Source organism: Cervus elaphus, chromosome 21 (assembly GCF_910594005.1).
Source record: "Cervus elaphus chromosome 21, mCerEla1.1, whole genome shotgun sequence".
In the NCBI taxonomy this organism is placed as follows: domain Eukaryota; kingdom Metazoa; phylum Chordata; class Mammalia; order Artiodactyla; family Cervidae; genus Cervus; species Cervus elaphus.
In genome coordinates this window covers 45,728,878-45,745,697 of record NC_057835.1, presented here as the reverse complement: position 1 = coordinate 45,745,697, position 16,820 = coordinate 45,728,878, and the positions used below count along the sequence as shown (strand labels likewise).

General features: G+C 43.2%; 1 long non-coding RNA gene across 1 annotated transcript; it reads left to right on the top strand.

The window, feature by feature from the left end:
• The first annotated feature begins 334 nt into the window (after positions 1–334).
• On the top strand, positions 335–13,531 carry LOC122679397. The gene is made up of 3 exons (XR_006336385.1): positions 335–421; positions 3,790–3,958; positions 13,397–13,531. It is a non-coding gene; the product is annotated as an uncharacterized LOC122679397 (long non-coding RNA).
• The last annotated feature ends 3,289 nt before the right edge of the window (positions 13,532–16,820 follow it).

The window sequence follows — 16,820 nt, the reverse complement described above, 5'->3', positions numbered from 1 at the left end:
AAAGTTGAAAGGCAAATCTTTTTGGACTTTGTTGAAAGGTTACTCCTAGATTTCTAGGGGCAACCTATCTTTCTAGAAACTTCTTCCTCAGTTTCATTCTTTGTTATAACTTTATTCTAGAGTAGGCAACTGTCACTAAAAAGAGATTCTTTTTATGAGAAATTCTTCACTCCATTGTCCCAACTTCACATACAAACTATTTCACCCACTATCTTTAAAAATATTATCATGATGTTTTTAAACCATTGTCATTAAAAAAAAAAAAAATCCACAGGTGCAAAAACAAACTGCAACCATGAGAGCTAAATCTCTCTCTCCCTCCTTGTCCTCTTTGGCAGAATTCTGTGGAAAGCTGAGTAAATGAACAGGGCCGTTTGACAGAGTGAAACCCATATCAGCCCTATTGAGCAATGTCTTGAACGTAAGTCCTTTTCAACTAAACAGAGGTATATTTTCTTTTATATTGTTGACTTTGACCCTGTAGTTTAGCAAAGAACACTTGTGCAACATTTTCTGGATCAACTGATCATCTGCTCAGGGCAGGCATGCATGTTTCTCATCATTAAAGGGAAACCAAACCCACTGACCTAATCCTCCATTCTACTTTGTTTCTCTCCAGTCCTTCATACTATAGATTCTGAAATACTAATGAAGGGATGTGGAAGCAATGGGCTTCCTTCTCACACCCAGCCCCAGTGGGAGCAGAGGCAGAGAGTGGGAAGATGAGAAATGTCCTCATTTTGCAAAACAAAGTGCTTCTCCAAGTTGCCTTTTTCCTAAACTATCTGCCTCTGCCACTCCCAAGGGGTTTGCTTAAAATACAGATTCCAGGGCCCATTCTACAGTTACTCTACCAAAATTCCTAGAGGATGGGGCTTTGTGATTTGCATTTTAAATCAACCAGATGATGTCTTTGTTTTTTGTTGATCTACCAATTTCTATGTGTCTGACTCTCAAGTAAATACTACAAATAGTTAAGCTCAGTTAAATACTTAGAGAATACTAATCATCATTGAACTTTACTACTGCAGGTGTAATACTTTTCACTTATAAAACAGCATTTTAAAAAATTTTATTGAAGTATAGTTGATTTACAATATTGTATTAATTTCTTCCATACAGCAAAGTGATTCAGTTATATATATACATACACATTCTTTTTCACATTCTTCTCCATCATGGTTTGTCATCATAGGAAACTGAATATAGTTCCCTGTGCTATAGAGTAGGACCTTGTTGATTATCCATTTTATATGTAAAAGTTTGCATCTATTAACCTCAAACTCCCAGTCCATCCCTCCCCCACCCCCTCTCCTCCTTGGCAAACACAAGTCTGTTCTCTATGTCCATGAGTCTGTTTCTGTTTCATAGATAAGTTCATTTGTGTCATATTTTAGATTCTACATATAAGTGATATCACATGGTATTTATCTTTTTCTTTCTGACTCACTTCACTTAGTAGGATCGTTGCTAGTTGCCTCCACGTTGCTGCAAATGGCATATTTTGTTCTTTTTTATGGCTGAGTAGTATTCCATTGTACTACATATGTACCTCATCTTCTTAATCCATTCATCTGTCGACATTTATGTTGTTTCCATGTCTTGTCCATTGTAAATAGTTACATAGCAGCATTTTTAACCATTCAAAGTGTTTTCTATATATAACCCTCTGAGGCAGGCAGGGGAGGTATTATTACCCCCATTTTAGAAATGTAATTGAGTCCCCTGCAGCTTAATGACTTGGGCAAACTGTGCTGGGACTTACTAGCCTGGAGTTAGTACTGGTGCTCAGATTTTCTAGCCTTATTTCACTGCACACTTGGTGTTATAAGGCCCAAGACATAGAGAAAGCTTATTAAAGTGTTCCTTAGAAATAGTGTTCTTGAGCTGAAATCAGCGCCTTCAGAGTGCCTCCAAGTGCTGTTGAGGGTGCTGTGCATTTGCTTCTAGAAGATGAAAGCCAAGACGGAGCCCTGGGCACTGAGGAGCAACAGGAATCTTCAAAACAACAACAAAAAATCTCATTCCTCTTTTGTTCGTCCCCTTCAATTTTCTGACCTTTTCTCTCCACTCCCTCTTTCTTGTAAAGACTCAAACTCTGAAATAATTATATGAAATTAAGTTGGTAAAAACTGGGCTTGTTTCCTTAAGATTGATGTGTTAACATTCGGGGCAGTTTTCTCAGGACTCAGGGAGACTATTATTTCTGAGCTTGGCTGCAGGAATCTTCCTCTTTCCCTGGGCAGGGTAGAATCTCCACCCACCCCCACCCCCTCAAAACCGCGTTTCTTCATTCCACGACCCTTCTCTCCACAACGCAGCCTGACTGGAGCAGAATGCATGTAGAAGTGTTTTTAGGAGCCCAAGGTATCACTTACACTAGTCGGAACTACCTCCTGTGAAGAGAGAGTGAGACTGAATTCTAACAGAGGGTTTCTTTGCACTATGTTGGATGTTAAGTTTTGAGTCTTCAGGATGGCAAGCCCCAGACTCTGGGAGTCTGGAGGAGGCGAGGAAAATACCAGCTCTATATCAAGAGATAAGCAAGCTGAGTTGGTTGTTAGCCAAAAGAAAAGTTTTCATGCAAAATGTATCATTATGCAAAAAAGTAGTAGCAGGGTTTCCCTGGTGGTCCAGTGGCTAGGACTCTGGGCTCCCAGTGCAGGAGGCCAGGGTTTGATCCCTGGTCAAGAAACTAGAATTCATGTGCTGCAACAAAATTCAAAGATCCTGCAGGTAGCAGCCAAATAAAGTATAAAAACAAAAAAGTAATAACAGTTAAAAAAAAAAGAGCAACCCTCCCCATCACTGTGTGAAGTAAAATTAACAAAAGATGGAAAGATCCCTGCACTTCTTTGCATTGGAAAATGTCTTGGGTGCTCCGGGCTGAATCCCCAAGTTCCTGAGGCCGCCCTGGAGGAGGGGGTGGGGGTCAGGTTTAGGAGGTGCCAGCCCGCCGTGACACATCGTCCTAATGATGACTCCTTTGTAAACTCCTTCCCTTTCGCTTCACAGGACTTGTAAAAGGCACCCGCAAACCTCTGCCTTCCTGTGCCTCCCTGCCCTGGGGTAGAAATCCTCTTCTTGCAGGAAGTGCAGAGCAAAGTTCAAAGCTTTCTCCATCAAAAGAAAGTGCGCCTGATCTAGTGTAACATGATTACGTGACAATCAGCACACCCCCCCTCAAAAAAAAGCCAGGCCTACTACTGGATTGTGCTGGCTCCTTGCAATCTTCACCTTTCTAAGAGCTATTTATCACTTCCCTGTTCAGGATAAGGATGCACTCCCCCAAACTGAACACCACTTAGGGTCTGACCCCTGGAGGAGGGGATGGCAGCACACTCCAGTATTCTTGCCTGGAGAATCCCATGGACAGGGAAGCCTGGAGGGTTACAGTCCATGGGGTGCAAAGAGTCCCACACGACTGAAGCAACTTAGTATGCATGCAGGCAGGGTCAAAGCAACTGGTAGCTTTGGGCTGTCTGGGGATGGAGAGTTATAAAGAGGTGGTGATGAGATGTCCCCACCAGATGCAGAGGTGAAGAGATGAGCTTATAGGAGAGAGGACAAAAAAAAAAAAAGCGTGGATCTGCAGACCCAGAGGCAGGCTCCGAGCTCCCGCGATTTTCTCTGCGAGGAGAAACCTCTATGACTGCGAGGTTTCTTTCCTTGCTATAAAACAAGCCCAGTTCAACCGATGTTAAAAGAGGGTTAAAGGGGGCCATAAATCTTTCTGGGCATTGAAGATCCACGGAAAACTCAGCCTGATGTCTTTTACATCTGTTTCAGGTTCTCGGCCTCCATCGGACTCAACTGCCTTTTCTGCAGCGATAACTCACGAGCCCCATTCAACCCGCTGAGTGGCGGGTATAGGGTGTCACACCCCTCGGAGCCCCGAGGATGAGGGGTGAGCGTCCGGGCAGCCGCCAAGCTCCTGAGGCTGGCCCAGTGACACCGTGTAAGTCTACACCCCGGGGGGGTGGAGAGGAGGCGGCGGGACTGACAGCGTCAATGGGCAGCGCACACACAGCCGGGAGAGGGGAGCCTGGGCGGGTGGGAGCGCGCTGGCTGAGGTTGGTCACACGGAGATTGAGTTTCAGCTGAATTAGATCAGAGCTGTGGGAAACAGCACCTCCTTCACACACACAGCCGCTCTCCTCGGAAGACGTGGGAGGGCGGCTGGGGAGACGGAGGCAGGCAGCTGCGCTGAGATCCCAAGTACAGCCCGAGCAGCCCTCGGGGACCTTAATTACTGTCTCCCTCTCCCCAGCGCAGGGGCAGACGGGCGGCGGGTGGCGGGGTGGCTTTAGGCTCAGAGGCTCCGGGATATCAGGGAGAGATGGGGCGCTCAGCGCTGAGAACACACCGTGGAGTGGGAGTGAGTCTGTGTGTGTCTTTGAAGGACAACGGCGTGATGATGGAAGTATGGGAACGGCGTGGTACTTTTAGGTCCACAGCTGCATGAGGCAAACTGCAGAAGGGATTTCGGTGCCTTTAACGCGGTACCTTTCTGGTTTTGATGTTTTATAGCATTTCACTAACATGCAACCTGAGCTTTCATGCATACCATAGCTGTGTTCGCTGTTACCCACCGGTCCTCTAATCTCCTGTCTCTGCTTAATAGCCTAACACCATTTCAGTGCCCCAGAATACCAGCTTTTTTAGGAGAGGAAGAAATGGAAGATGGGAGGAAGTTTTCAAATTAAAACGGGGACACTTGCAGTCCGATTAAAAAGGGCAAGAAGTCAGCGGCTTTGAAATCCACCCCCCTCTGGAGGGTTGGGAAAAGCCACTCTAGGAGACACTGGAAACACACTTGTTCTACACTGGCACCAGAGTGGCTTTCTCCGGGGCAGGGAGCGCCTGGCACTCGGTCCAGGACGTTTGAATCAGGGAGCCTTCAAACGATCCTTTTTTCTTTTCCTGTCACTCAACAAGAGGCTGGAGGCAAAAAATGCGTCCAGCAACTTCCCCTGAACCAAGCAGAAAACAGCACGAGGCTGCCCAGAGCTCCCTAACCTTTTTGGTTGGCGTGTCAATTTCAAGCTCACTGCGGCTGATGAGAAAAGGACCTCGCTAGCTGAAGATGCCACGTTTGTTACCACCCAGGGTGCTGTGCTTAGTTGCTGAGTCGCGTCTGACTCTTTGCGACCCGCAGGGTGCCCCCCCTCCCCCCCCCCCCCCGCATGATGCCCTTTTTCTTAGATGGAGAATTTTCTGGAGTGTACACAATGTGTGGGACTGAGGAAACCAACCAGGCTGCTCCCAGGGGATGGCTTGTCACCCCTCAGTAAAGACACCCAGAGCAGAGACTGCTCTGACTCAACGTTTGAATTCTTAGGCAGTTGCTGCTTTCCTGGATTTCTTGCGATTCACAAACAGAGACGATTCAAACCCTAGCAAGAACTCAGGTGTTGTTTTGAATTCTCCTAGCTTAGGAGGATGCCAAAAAGGGCATAGGGAAAGTTTGCAGGGGGTCTGTGAGTCATCCATGATTAAAAATGTGTATGTAAAATTGCTATATGACTTCCCCTGTCCCCGGGAAGAGAGTTCTTACATCTTCAACAGATTTTCAGGAGCCCAAGACTCTCTCTGATTGAAGAACTACTGGTTTTAGTTTTTACATTTTATTTATTTATTTTGGTTACACTTCATTGCTGCCTTCATTGCAGCCTGTGGTCTTTCTCTAGTAGGGACTACTCTCTCTTTCTCATCAGGGACTACTCTCTAGGTGCAGTGCCTGGCCTGTTCTTTGCGGCGGCTTCACTTGCAGAGCACAGGCCCTAGGCACTCAGGCTTCAGTAGTTGTGGCATGCAGGTTCAGTAGTTGTGGGGCATGATCTTGGCTCCTCTGTGGCATGTGCAGTCTTCCCGGATCAGGGATCAAACTCGTGTCCCCTGAGTTGGCAGACAGATTCTTTTCCACTGCAACAGCAGGGAAGTCTAGAACCACTGTTTTATATTGGAGATTTTCCCAAAGGAAATTGCAGTTGGTTGGAGGGGGACATTAGCCTCCCTCGGTCATAGGTTCTACAAAGTAAAATATTTTGTGTCACAGTGGAGGCTGGCTGTTTGTTTCATGTAATTCAAGGGAAACAGTAACTGAGGGCGCACACAAGCAGAGTGTCCGTCCACAGAGTCACTGCTGATGTGAGTACACTGAGTGTGGGGTATGCCTATCCCTGGGATGGATCCAGGCATTTGACACCCTGATCCCAGAAGTTGTGGCAGTGTTCTGGGAGGATTATATTATTGAAGAGAGAAAACATAAATGAGAACCTTAAAGAGCTTACAGTCTAGTCCAAACTTGCTAAACCTCTTAGAAAAGGAAGTTAGATAAATACAGAGTGAGATTGGATCCATCCCATGGAAAGAATGTGCCCTGGCCTGTGGTGGTACAAACCTCTTTCTGCCAGGGCAGGGAAGGGTTCCTGGGGGAAGAGGTGGTTGTCATAAAATGTCTTGAAAAATAACAAAGATACCACAGTCCTCTGTTTGGAGTTCCAAATTTGATGTTTAGCTGAACACTGTAGACATGTTTTGCCTTAAGAAAATCCAAATTTTAGGGACTTTCCTAGTGGTGCAGTGGATAAGAATCTGCCTACCAATGCAGGGCACATGGGTTCGATCTCTGGTCTGGGAAGATCCCACATGCCGTGGAGCAAATAAGACCATGTGACCCAACTACTGAAGCCCGTGCTCTGCAACAATAGAAGCCACCACAGTGAGAAGCCTTTGCCCTGCAATGAAGAGCAGCCCCCACCCAGTGCAAGCAGAGGAAGCCCACATGCAGCAACGAAAACCCAATGCAACCAAAAATAAATAAAATTTAAAAAAAGGAAAAGCCAATATTTATAAATAAGCTGATTTCCAGAAGCAGACAAATTGGGGATGGTGATAATTTACATCAAATAATAGCTATTCTTGATGTCAGATTCCTATGAATGAAATTTTACATATTGTATTTCAAGTAACCTTATGATAACTCCGTGGAGAGGTGCTTGTTTTCCCATTTATCAGATAAGGCTTAGGAAGCTTAAAAAACTTCTTTGCTGTTACTTCTCAACTGAGTGGCAGAGAGACCAAGGCTGAAAGCTAGATGAGACTGTCTCCAAAGGCCATTCGTTAAAGTCTCCACTAGGTAGCTCCTCAGCCCAGTAGGACCTGTTGCTTTGCTCAAAATGTCAAGACTCCAAATTCATCTTATAGATGACTTGATTTTCAAACATCCAGGAAAAAAAAAAAGGCTATTAACCCAGTGCCTGCCATCTCCCTGATACTATGCCAGGAGACACAAGTCTCTCATTTTGTAAAAAATGAAATTTGACAAAAAATTTAATTCTTGTGGAATATTTTCAAAATACATTTATCAAAGTCAGTTCTATACAGGCAAATTGTCTCTCACTAAAAAAATCACAGACTGGTCAAAACTTTCCTAGGGCAGAGAGTGGATGGCACTATTTTATACTCTGTGCCTGGTAGAGTATCTGCCATAGCTCAGTAAGTAATTACTGAATGAATAAGCAAATATTTAATACAAGGATGAACTATTTTGAGAACAGTGATTAAGAAGTTTTATTCCTTAAAATGGAAGCAGGAGGGCTACCCTGGGGGTCCAGTGGTTAAGAATCTGCCTGCCAATGCAGAGGACATGGGTTCGATCACTGGTCCTGGAAGATTCCACATGCCGCTGGGAAGATTCCGCAAGCCTATGCATCACAACTAAGGAGCCCATATGCCCTAGAGCCCTTGCTCAGCAACAAGAGAAGCCACTGCAATGAGAAGCCCATGGACCACAACTAGACAGTAACCCCTGCTCCCAGCAAACTAGAGGAAGCCCAAGCACAGCCATAACTAAATAAATAAAAATTAAAAAAATAGAAGTCGGACACAGGCACTGGCCATGAAGACATGGGCATAGTTCATTATACATCAAAAGTGAACTTGTTTGCAGAAAACTAAGAATAGTGAGAGAGAAAATGAGCTGTGGAGAGCTCAATTTTGCAACTTGAAAAGCTATACTTTCCTTTTCTATTGTTTGTTTCTATTCAGATTGAGGAAATGAAAAGCTCCTGCTAGTTGAAACTTCTACCCTGATTAAAAATAATACCTACCCTTTTCAGAGATCTTAACCAACAAGTCTTGTGATTTATTTTCATGACAGCACTGGGATCTATATGATTTCAAGCATAATCTCTACCTTCTCCCCTCTCTCAGCATGTGTGTGTGTGTTTGATAAATACTGACATGTCAGGGATCTTCGGTATTGGGGAATTAACTTTTAATTTTTTGGTTGGGAGTGCAAATAGTTAATAAAAATATAATGCTGTTGGTGAACCAGAGCTTGAAAGAATGAACCAGTTTTGAGGCCAGCAATCATGGGCTTGAATTGCAGCTTGAGAAAGGTCATTTCTGTTGAAAAGTATCCGGAAGCAAGTGCTACCAAGTGGAACTATGCCTTTTCCAGACTTGAATATACGCTTAAAGCTGTGGATAACCATCCTTCTTGCGAAATGCGGGGATTCAAGCACTTAAGAGACAGAACGTTGATGTAGATGCTATCTTAAGACTGTTTGCAGGTCTCTGGTGTGGTCAGAGTTCATGGAAGGTAAAGTGGTATGAAAAGTTAGCTGCCTTTACACAGAGAGGCCCAGGCAGGACAAATCCAAGGAGGAACACACCGAGACACATAGTAATCAAGCTAACAAAAATTAAAGGCAGAGATAAAATATTAAAAACAACAAGAGAAAAATGACAAATAACCTCCAAGAGAACTCCCATCAGGCTATCAGCTGATTTCTCAACAGAAACTCTCCAAGCCAGAAGGGAAGGGCATGATATATTTAGAGTGATGAAAGGAAAGAACCTACAACCAAGAATACTTTACCCAGCACAACTCTCATTGGGATTTGATGGAGAAACCAAAAGCTTTCTAGAGACACAAAAGTTAAGAGAATTGAGCACCACCAAACCAGCTTTACAACAAATGCTAAAGGAACTTCTCTAGGCAGGAAATACAAGTGAAGGAAAAGACCTGCAGAAAACAAATCCCAAACAATTAAGAAAATGGCAATAGGATCATACATATCAATAATTACCATAAGTGTAAATAGATTAAATGCATCAACCAAAAGACATAGACTGACTGGGTGGATGAAAACATGTGCATGGATGCACTTCCACTTACCACATCATTCTGCTGGACCCCTTAAATTTTATGTAATTATTTTATATTATTAAGTTAATCATGTTCCCATTATGGCTCGCAATTGTAATTATCTTTTTTTTTTTTTTTTGGTCTGGCTGTTGATTGTGAAAACTGATAAACATCTTTTACTATTGTGATTATGTAGCTATTATTCACTTAATACCACTGTGTCATGATTGGTCAACAGAAAAATAATAGAACTCTGCATCACCAAATCTATGATTTAATAGAAAAACCTGTAATTACTTTTTAAAATTCAGATGCATATCAAAATTATCTTGGAACTTTTTGAAAAGTACAAATGCCCAGGTATTGCTTTTTCTCACCAGAGCTCCAGATATATTTCTAATGAGTAGTTGTGTTTACAAACAACTGGATTATATGATGATCTTTTACTTTAATCTAGTTTCACTTTTTCTGTTTCGTATTGAGTGCTCCCATTTCATTTAGTTTCAGTTCAGTTCAGTTCACTCAGTCGTGTCCAACTCTTTGCGACCCCATGGACTGCAGCACACCATGCCTCCCTGTCCATCACCAACTCCCGGAGTTTACTCAAACACATGTCCATTGAGTCGGTCATGCCATCCAACCATCGCATCCTCTGTCATCCCCTTCTTCTCCTGCCTTCAATCTTTCCCAGCATCAGGGTCTTTTCAAATGAGTCAGTTCTTTGTGTCAGGTGGTTAAAGTCTTGGAGTTTCAGCCTCAGCATCAGTCCTTCCAATGAATATTCAGGACTGACTTCCTTTAGGATGGACTGGTTGGATCTCCTTGCAGTCCAAGGGACTCTCAAGAGTCTTCTCCAACACCACAGTTTCAAAGCATCAATTCTTCAGTGCTCAGCTTTCTTTATAGTCCAACTCTCACATCCATACATGACTATTGGAAAAACCATAGGTTTGACTAGACGGACCTTTGTTGGCAAAGTAATGTCTCTGCTTTTTAATATGCTGTCTAGGTTGGTCATAACTTTTCTTCCATTTAGTTATGTTTCTTCATGTAGTTTATGTTTTCCAATTTCTCCATCTTTTTCTTTTTTTTGATGTTCTTTCACAAGCCTTTATCAAGCACAGTAGAAAAGTTTTTGTACACATACATATAAATAATGTGTATAGTACCTGTATTTTAGAAGTCTTATGAATCTTTGTCTAACTAAAAAGTTTATGACGTTTTGATTCCACTTGTTTGACTTAGTATGAATAGAATGCTATATTTCTAATTTTAAGAATAGATATGCAACAAGCAACAAGAGTGTACTGTATAGCACAGGGAGCTATATCTTGTCATAACTGTATAACACAGGGAACTGTATCTTGTAATAACCTATAATGTAATGATGTAATAATAATGTAATAATCTATAATGGAAAATAATTTAAAAAATAATATATGTATATGTATAACTGAATCACCTTGCTGTGTACCTGAAACATTGTAAGTCAACTATACTTCAACAGAATATATATAAAGGAAGAAAAAAGTTAGCTGCTTCCAGTTTTTAGCTCAATCTCTGCTTGCCTATATCTCTTCAGGCCAATAACAGAGCATGGTAGAGTCTGGAGGAGGCAATGCAACAGGGAAGAAACTTGTATTCTATTACAGATTAATCACTAAAGAAATGTTGCCTGTAACCCTAAATTATAGGTGATAGTGCATCTCTGGCTACGCTGCCTCCCAGGTAACAACCGTCAAGCTTTGTTTAGCTCACAGGAAACATCCTGACTAGGCTCACCTGTGAATAACGCCAAGAAGGAAGAAATTAAGTATCCCTTCCCGAGTCTGACTAGAACCAGGAAATATTTGATTTTACTGCCTCCCCTTTTAGTATAAAAGATGTCTGAATTCTAACTCAGGCAAATGGTTCTTTGGGACTCTAGTCCAGCATCTTCTCGGTCTGCTGGCTTTCTGAATAAAATCAGTATCCCTCCTTGCCCCAACAGCTCTTCTCTTGTTTTATTGGCCTGTCACGTGGCGAGCCGTAGGAGCCTGAACTCAGTAACAGTATAATGATCAGATTCAGGGCTCTTCAAGAAGCTTATCTCGGGCTTCCTTGGTGGTCCAGTGGTGAAGAATTTGCCTTGCAATGCAAGGACATCAGTTCGATCCCTGGTCCGGCAAGATCCCATAGGCCATGGAGCAACTGAACCCGGTGCCGCGACTACTGAGCCCTCGCTCTAGAACCCATGAACTGCACCTACAAAACCCACTCAAGGTAACTACTGACGCCTATGCACCTAGAACTTGTGCGCCGCAACAAGAGAAGCCGCTGTAATGTAAAGCCCAGGCACCACAACAAAAAGTAACTCCTGCTGGCCACAAGAGAAAGCCCTCCTGCAGCAACAAAGGCACAGCACAGCCAAAATGTAAATAAATAAAAGAAATAAATCTTGCTCCCCTAGTGGTTCAGCTGGTAAAGAATTCGCCTGCAGTGCCAGAGACCTGGGTTTAATCCCTGGGTTGGGAAGATCCCCTGGAGAAGGGAACAGCTACCCACCCCAGTATTCTGGCCTGGAGAATTCCATGGGCTGTATAGTCCATGGGGTCACAAAGAGTCAGACGTGACTGAGCAACTTTCACTTTAAAAAAGTTTATCTTATTGCCTGCTCCACAGGATACAAGTACATATTTCGATGAGGTTTTTCCAAGGATTGAGCCATCTTTCTTTCCCCTTCCTTCCTCTCTTTCTTCTATTCACTTACTAAATCTTTTGTTCTTTTAACACACATTGATTGATCCTCTCCTGTCACCTCATCTGGTGTGATGGAACATACAAGTAAGCACTCCAAGTCCAGGGGGCAGTATAAGGTTAGTTATGCACAGCTATTGGTTGAACAGGGCAGAGGAGCACCCAACCATTGGCAGTCAGGAACAAGGAGGATTTTTCCAGAGGACTGAGCTTTGATGAGCTTTGATGAGCACAAGAAAAGTTTTTTAGGAACAAAAGAGATGGTAAGACTCTCCAGACTGATGGTATGCCATGTGTAAAAGCTTGGAGGGGTTGGGGAGAGGGCAGGCAAGGGAAATTGTGGCAGATGTTGAGGGCAGATGTCATCCTACCAGGACCCTGAGCTGTGTATGGAGCCCTGATGGGAGATGATGTCAGATATGGGTAAGATTTGCTAACATCTACTAAGCACCTGCTCTTTTCTATGCATTGTTCTAACAGCTTTCTTTATTGACTTAGTTCATCATTACAACAGCCCCATGAGATAGGTATTAACATGTCCCTATTTTACAGATTCACAGGGAGATCAAGTATCTGTCCCAAGAGCACACAGCTAGAGAGAAGCCAGGATTCACCCCAGACAGTTTGACTCCAGAGCCTGTAGTCTTAATGGCTATGCCAGGCTGCTGCTCTGATAGCCTCAGGTTTGCTGCACTGAGAGCCTCAGGCTGCTGCTCTGATAGCCTCAGGTTTGCTGCACTGAGAGCCTCAGTGGCCAGGGAGAGGCTCTTTCCTACCCACCGGTCCAGGTTAAAGTGGAAGTTACCATGCATGTGGATACCAGTTTTTCCTTCCTTAGATCAAAGTTGCTCATGCTGTTTTAATATCAAAATATCAACGCTGAGGATAGGGACCATGTCTGTTTTATTCATCAATGCAAGTTCAGTATTAAGCACAGCACCTGTTACACAGTAAGTACTTATTAAAGGTTTATGGGATAAACAATTAATTCATTGATTTTTACCTATTAACCTTATGATGAAGAAGTGAATATAGACTTCTTCGGTGTAATATTTCTTTTCTTAATTAATTTAACAAAAGCAGAGCATTGCACTAAAACGTTGTCACATATCATATATACAGTTGGAATAATTCTGTGACACAGTCAGCCCCAAGACAAAGCTTACAGAGATTAGTTTCTTCCAAAAGTATTAATCAATTGCGTGTGTGTGTTCCACTTGTGTCATAATTATTTCTCTTTATTTAATATGGGCATTCTTCAATTTGGGGCTCCCATGTGGCTCAGTGATAAAGAATCCACCTGCAATGCAGGAGACATGGATTCGATCCCTAGATCTAGAAGATCCCTGGGAGAAGGAAAAGGCAACCCACTCTAGTATTCTTGCTTGGAGAATTCCATGGACAAAGGAGACTTGTGGGCTATAGTCCATGGTGTCACAAAGAGTTGGACATGACTTAGGGACTAAACAACATCAACAACAATTGCAATTCTTCAATTTGCAGATTATCCAAGCTTCCCACTGTCCTCCCAGTTAACATAAATACAAAGATGTGCCAAAGATGTGCCAAAGATGAATCTATGATACTTCTTTTGATGACGATCAACAGTTGACTATATTAAACTTTAGAGCTGCAAAATATTGGGTAAGTAATACAATTAGGTTATACCATGGTCCAAGAATGGAACTTACTTAGCGACATTAATGCATTGATTGCTTCCAGTATATTTCAGTGTTTTCAATGAAGTGGCTCTTTCCTTTGCAAGAAAAAAAAAGAGCATGGTAGAAATAGAGATGTGTGCTTTTGGTTTGGTCAGCAAGGAAGGCAAGGCCTTATGTGCTCTGTCCGTCAACACTGATAAGCTGTGACATCAGGAGGCGAGGAGGGTCTCCAGCTGTTCCACCTACGCTGGGTCCCAAGCGCCATCATCCCCCACAGGAAGCTGAGGAAGCCCAAACAGAGAAAGAGGAGTGCTGTGAATACACAATCTTCTCCTCAACTGGAGTTTTAGAAATTGGGACCCATGTATGCTTATGGCCGATTCATCTTGATGTGTGGCTAAAACCATCACAGTATTGTAAAGTAATTACCCTCCAATTAAAATAAATGAATAAATTTTAAAAAGTACTACAATCTGAGGGGGGAAAAGTCATTACAATGGAAAAAAAAAAAGAAATTATGTGGGTATCCATATATTTTGAACTTCAGGAGACCTTAGTTTTCTGGGTTTCTTCCTTGCAGCACAAGAGCACATGTTCTGAACATCTCAATTGGTACAGTTTCTGTAGAAAATCTTTTATCAAAAAAAGCTAAAATTAAAAAACAAAACAAAAGACAGTCAAAACTAGAATGAGATAACAATAATTGTTTTTTATGAAATAAACATTTTTGTTTTATTTCTTATGTATATATGTGGTTTCAACAGTATTAGATGCCTTTCATCCAATTATGAAAACTATAAATGATTGTCACTAGCCTGATTTATGTGCTTTACCATTTTGCTGTTGTTTAGTTGTTAAGTCATGTCTGACTCTTTTGCAACCCCGTGGTCTGCAGCCTGCCAGGCTCCTCTGTCCATGGGATTTCCCAGGTAAAAAGACTAGAGTGGGCTGCCATTTCCTTTTCCAGGGGATGTTCCAGATGGAGGGATTGAAGCTGTGTCTCCTATATTGGCAGGCAGATTCTTTACCACAGAACCTCCTGGGAAGCCCATGCTTTATCATTTACAAATACACAAACATCTATTACAAGATTTTTATATGTTCATTTGGCTCTCATAAGCCCTTTCTCGAGAAAAGGTATCATTATTCTGTTTTAACAAATGAGGAGACTGAAATTCAGGGCAGATCCCAGCTGAGGGGATTTATCTAGGGCCATGAAAAATAATGTAGCCCAAACAGGAACCCAGTTCAGATTTTAACCTGCCACCAATCCATTCTGTGGATAAATCAAGAGAAGTAGGGTAGTTGTTATTGAGTGTCCACCATGGGTTAGATAATTTCAAACACACTACCTCGTCTACAACCTCCACGGTAGGGAACTATTATCAAAGATAAAGAAACTAAGGTTCAGAGAGGACCCATGACTTCTTAGATGCTTAGTAAATGACTGAACCCTTTCAGTGAGAAATAATAGATAACCCTGCCAAGAGAGGGGTTGTTTCACCGTCAAGTTACTGACAAATCTTGAGAATGCAAAGCTGGGCAGAGTTTCTCACAAAAGGAAGCTTATTTGTAAAAGGAGAGTTTGGGAGCCCCCACCCCCTTTTTGGGCTATTTTGAGGAGTATTTTCTTTTCCTTTTCAGTGAGTCTTTATCAGGAACCATATCTTTGCTCCGTCACCTGCAAACAGACTTTAGAACAATGAAAACCACCCTCTGCAGGATATTGATTCTGATGGAACAAAAGTTGATTAAGCAGAATGGTGGCTTTTTTTTTTAACTGGAGGAGTTCCAGATCTTTCCTTAGTCCCGTCTCTTCACGAAAATGAGCTCTATCCTCACAAATCTACAGAAAACCTGAGTCAGAAGGAAGATTTATGATGGGAGACACTGGCCAGAAGACGGCTATCTGCCAGACTATTGAGAAGCTCATCTTTGTGTTATTAGAGAAACACTCTCTCTCGACAGGATATAGCCTGGTTATCACGTAATCTTCTCAAGTTTCATCCCCATTCTGCTTACAAATGCCCCCAACATAAAGAGATGCATTTCATTAAGACAGTCTTTCTAAGAGGCAGTTTATCTCAGCTGTTGCTGTCTGTCTTACACACCTACCTTTTCACCCTCGTGTGGAGTTTACATGTTGGTAAGTGCTGTAAAAAAAAGGGAACTTAAGAAATCTCAGCAAAGGAAAAACACCAAGGCTGCTGGTGGGAATTGAAGTAAAAAAAGAAGAAGAAAAAAAAGAGCCCAGGAAGTTTGATGTTCCAGAGCCACACCCTGCCCCCGCACCCCCACCTCCTCAGAGAGGAGAACTGGGTTAAGGCTTGCTTGCCCTGGGGGCTTGGGGCTGACCCCAAACACTAGGGGCTGTAAACACTTTTCCAGTCACATAAACAGGAGGGATTCTTTGCCTGACACTTTGGAATTTTCCTGTCAGGAGCCGGTGGCAAAACAGAAGTGATAGATGTAGGTAGAAACAGGAGAACCAGACTTGAGTCAGACTTGGAAGGTTTCTGGCTCCCCTCCCCCAGACCTCTCTTTCCTCAGCACCTGATTTGCACCCCCAGTTGACCCAGTGGGATTTGCTGGCAAATGACCTGTGGGCTTTCTCCTGCTCCTGGCTCTGTAAGCACAGAGAGCCAGAGGCTCTTGTGTATGTGTGCTTAGTCACTCAGTCATGTCTGACTCTTTGTGACCCCATGGACTGTAGCCCCTGCCAGGTTCCTCTGTCCATGGGGATTCTCCAGGCAAGAATATTGGAGTGGGTTGCCATGTCCTCCTCCAGGGGATCTTCCCAACCCAGGGATTGAACCCAGGTCTCCTGCATTGCAGGCAGATTTTTTTTTTTAACCATCTGAACCACCAGGGAAGAGGCTTTTGAGGGACTACTATGTCTGGAAGATTAGTATTGAAGTCAGGAAGTTAGTATTGAGTGCTCAATGGGGAAAACAGGGGGGTTGGCTCCAGAGCCCTGCCGGCATCCCATGCAGCTTACATTAACTGATGGGGATGTGGGATGGGGGGAGATGCTCCTTTGTTGGAGAGGAAGTGAACCCGGGACTCCAGTCCACCTGATCCTGCACAAGGGGCCGCAGTGTTTCAAGTCAGGACTGGTGGGCTCAGGAAGCTGGCTGCATCAGGTTCCCATTAGCTCAGGCAGCAACACAGTGGGTTCACACCACGACATGGGAGCAATTAAGCCTTCTGCTACTGGTCCTTACCCTGGGGTGAGGTTCTTTTCTTCCTCACCCATGTGACTTCAA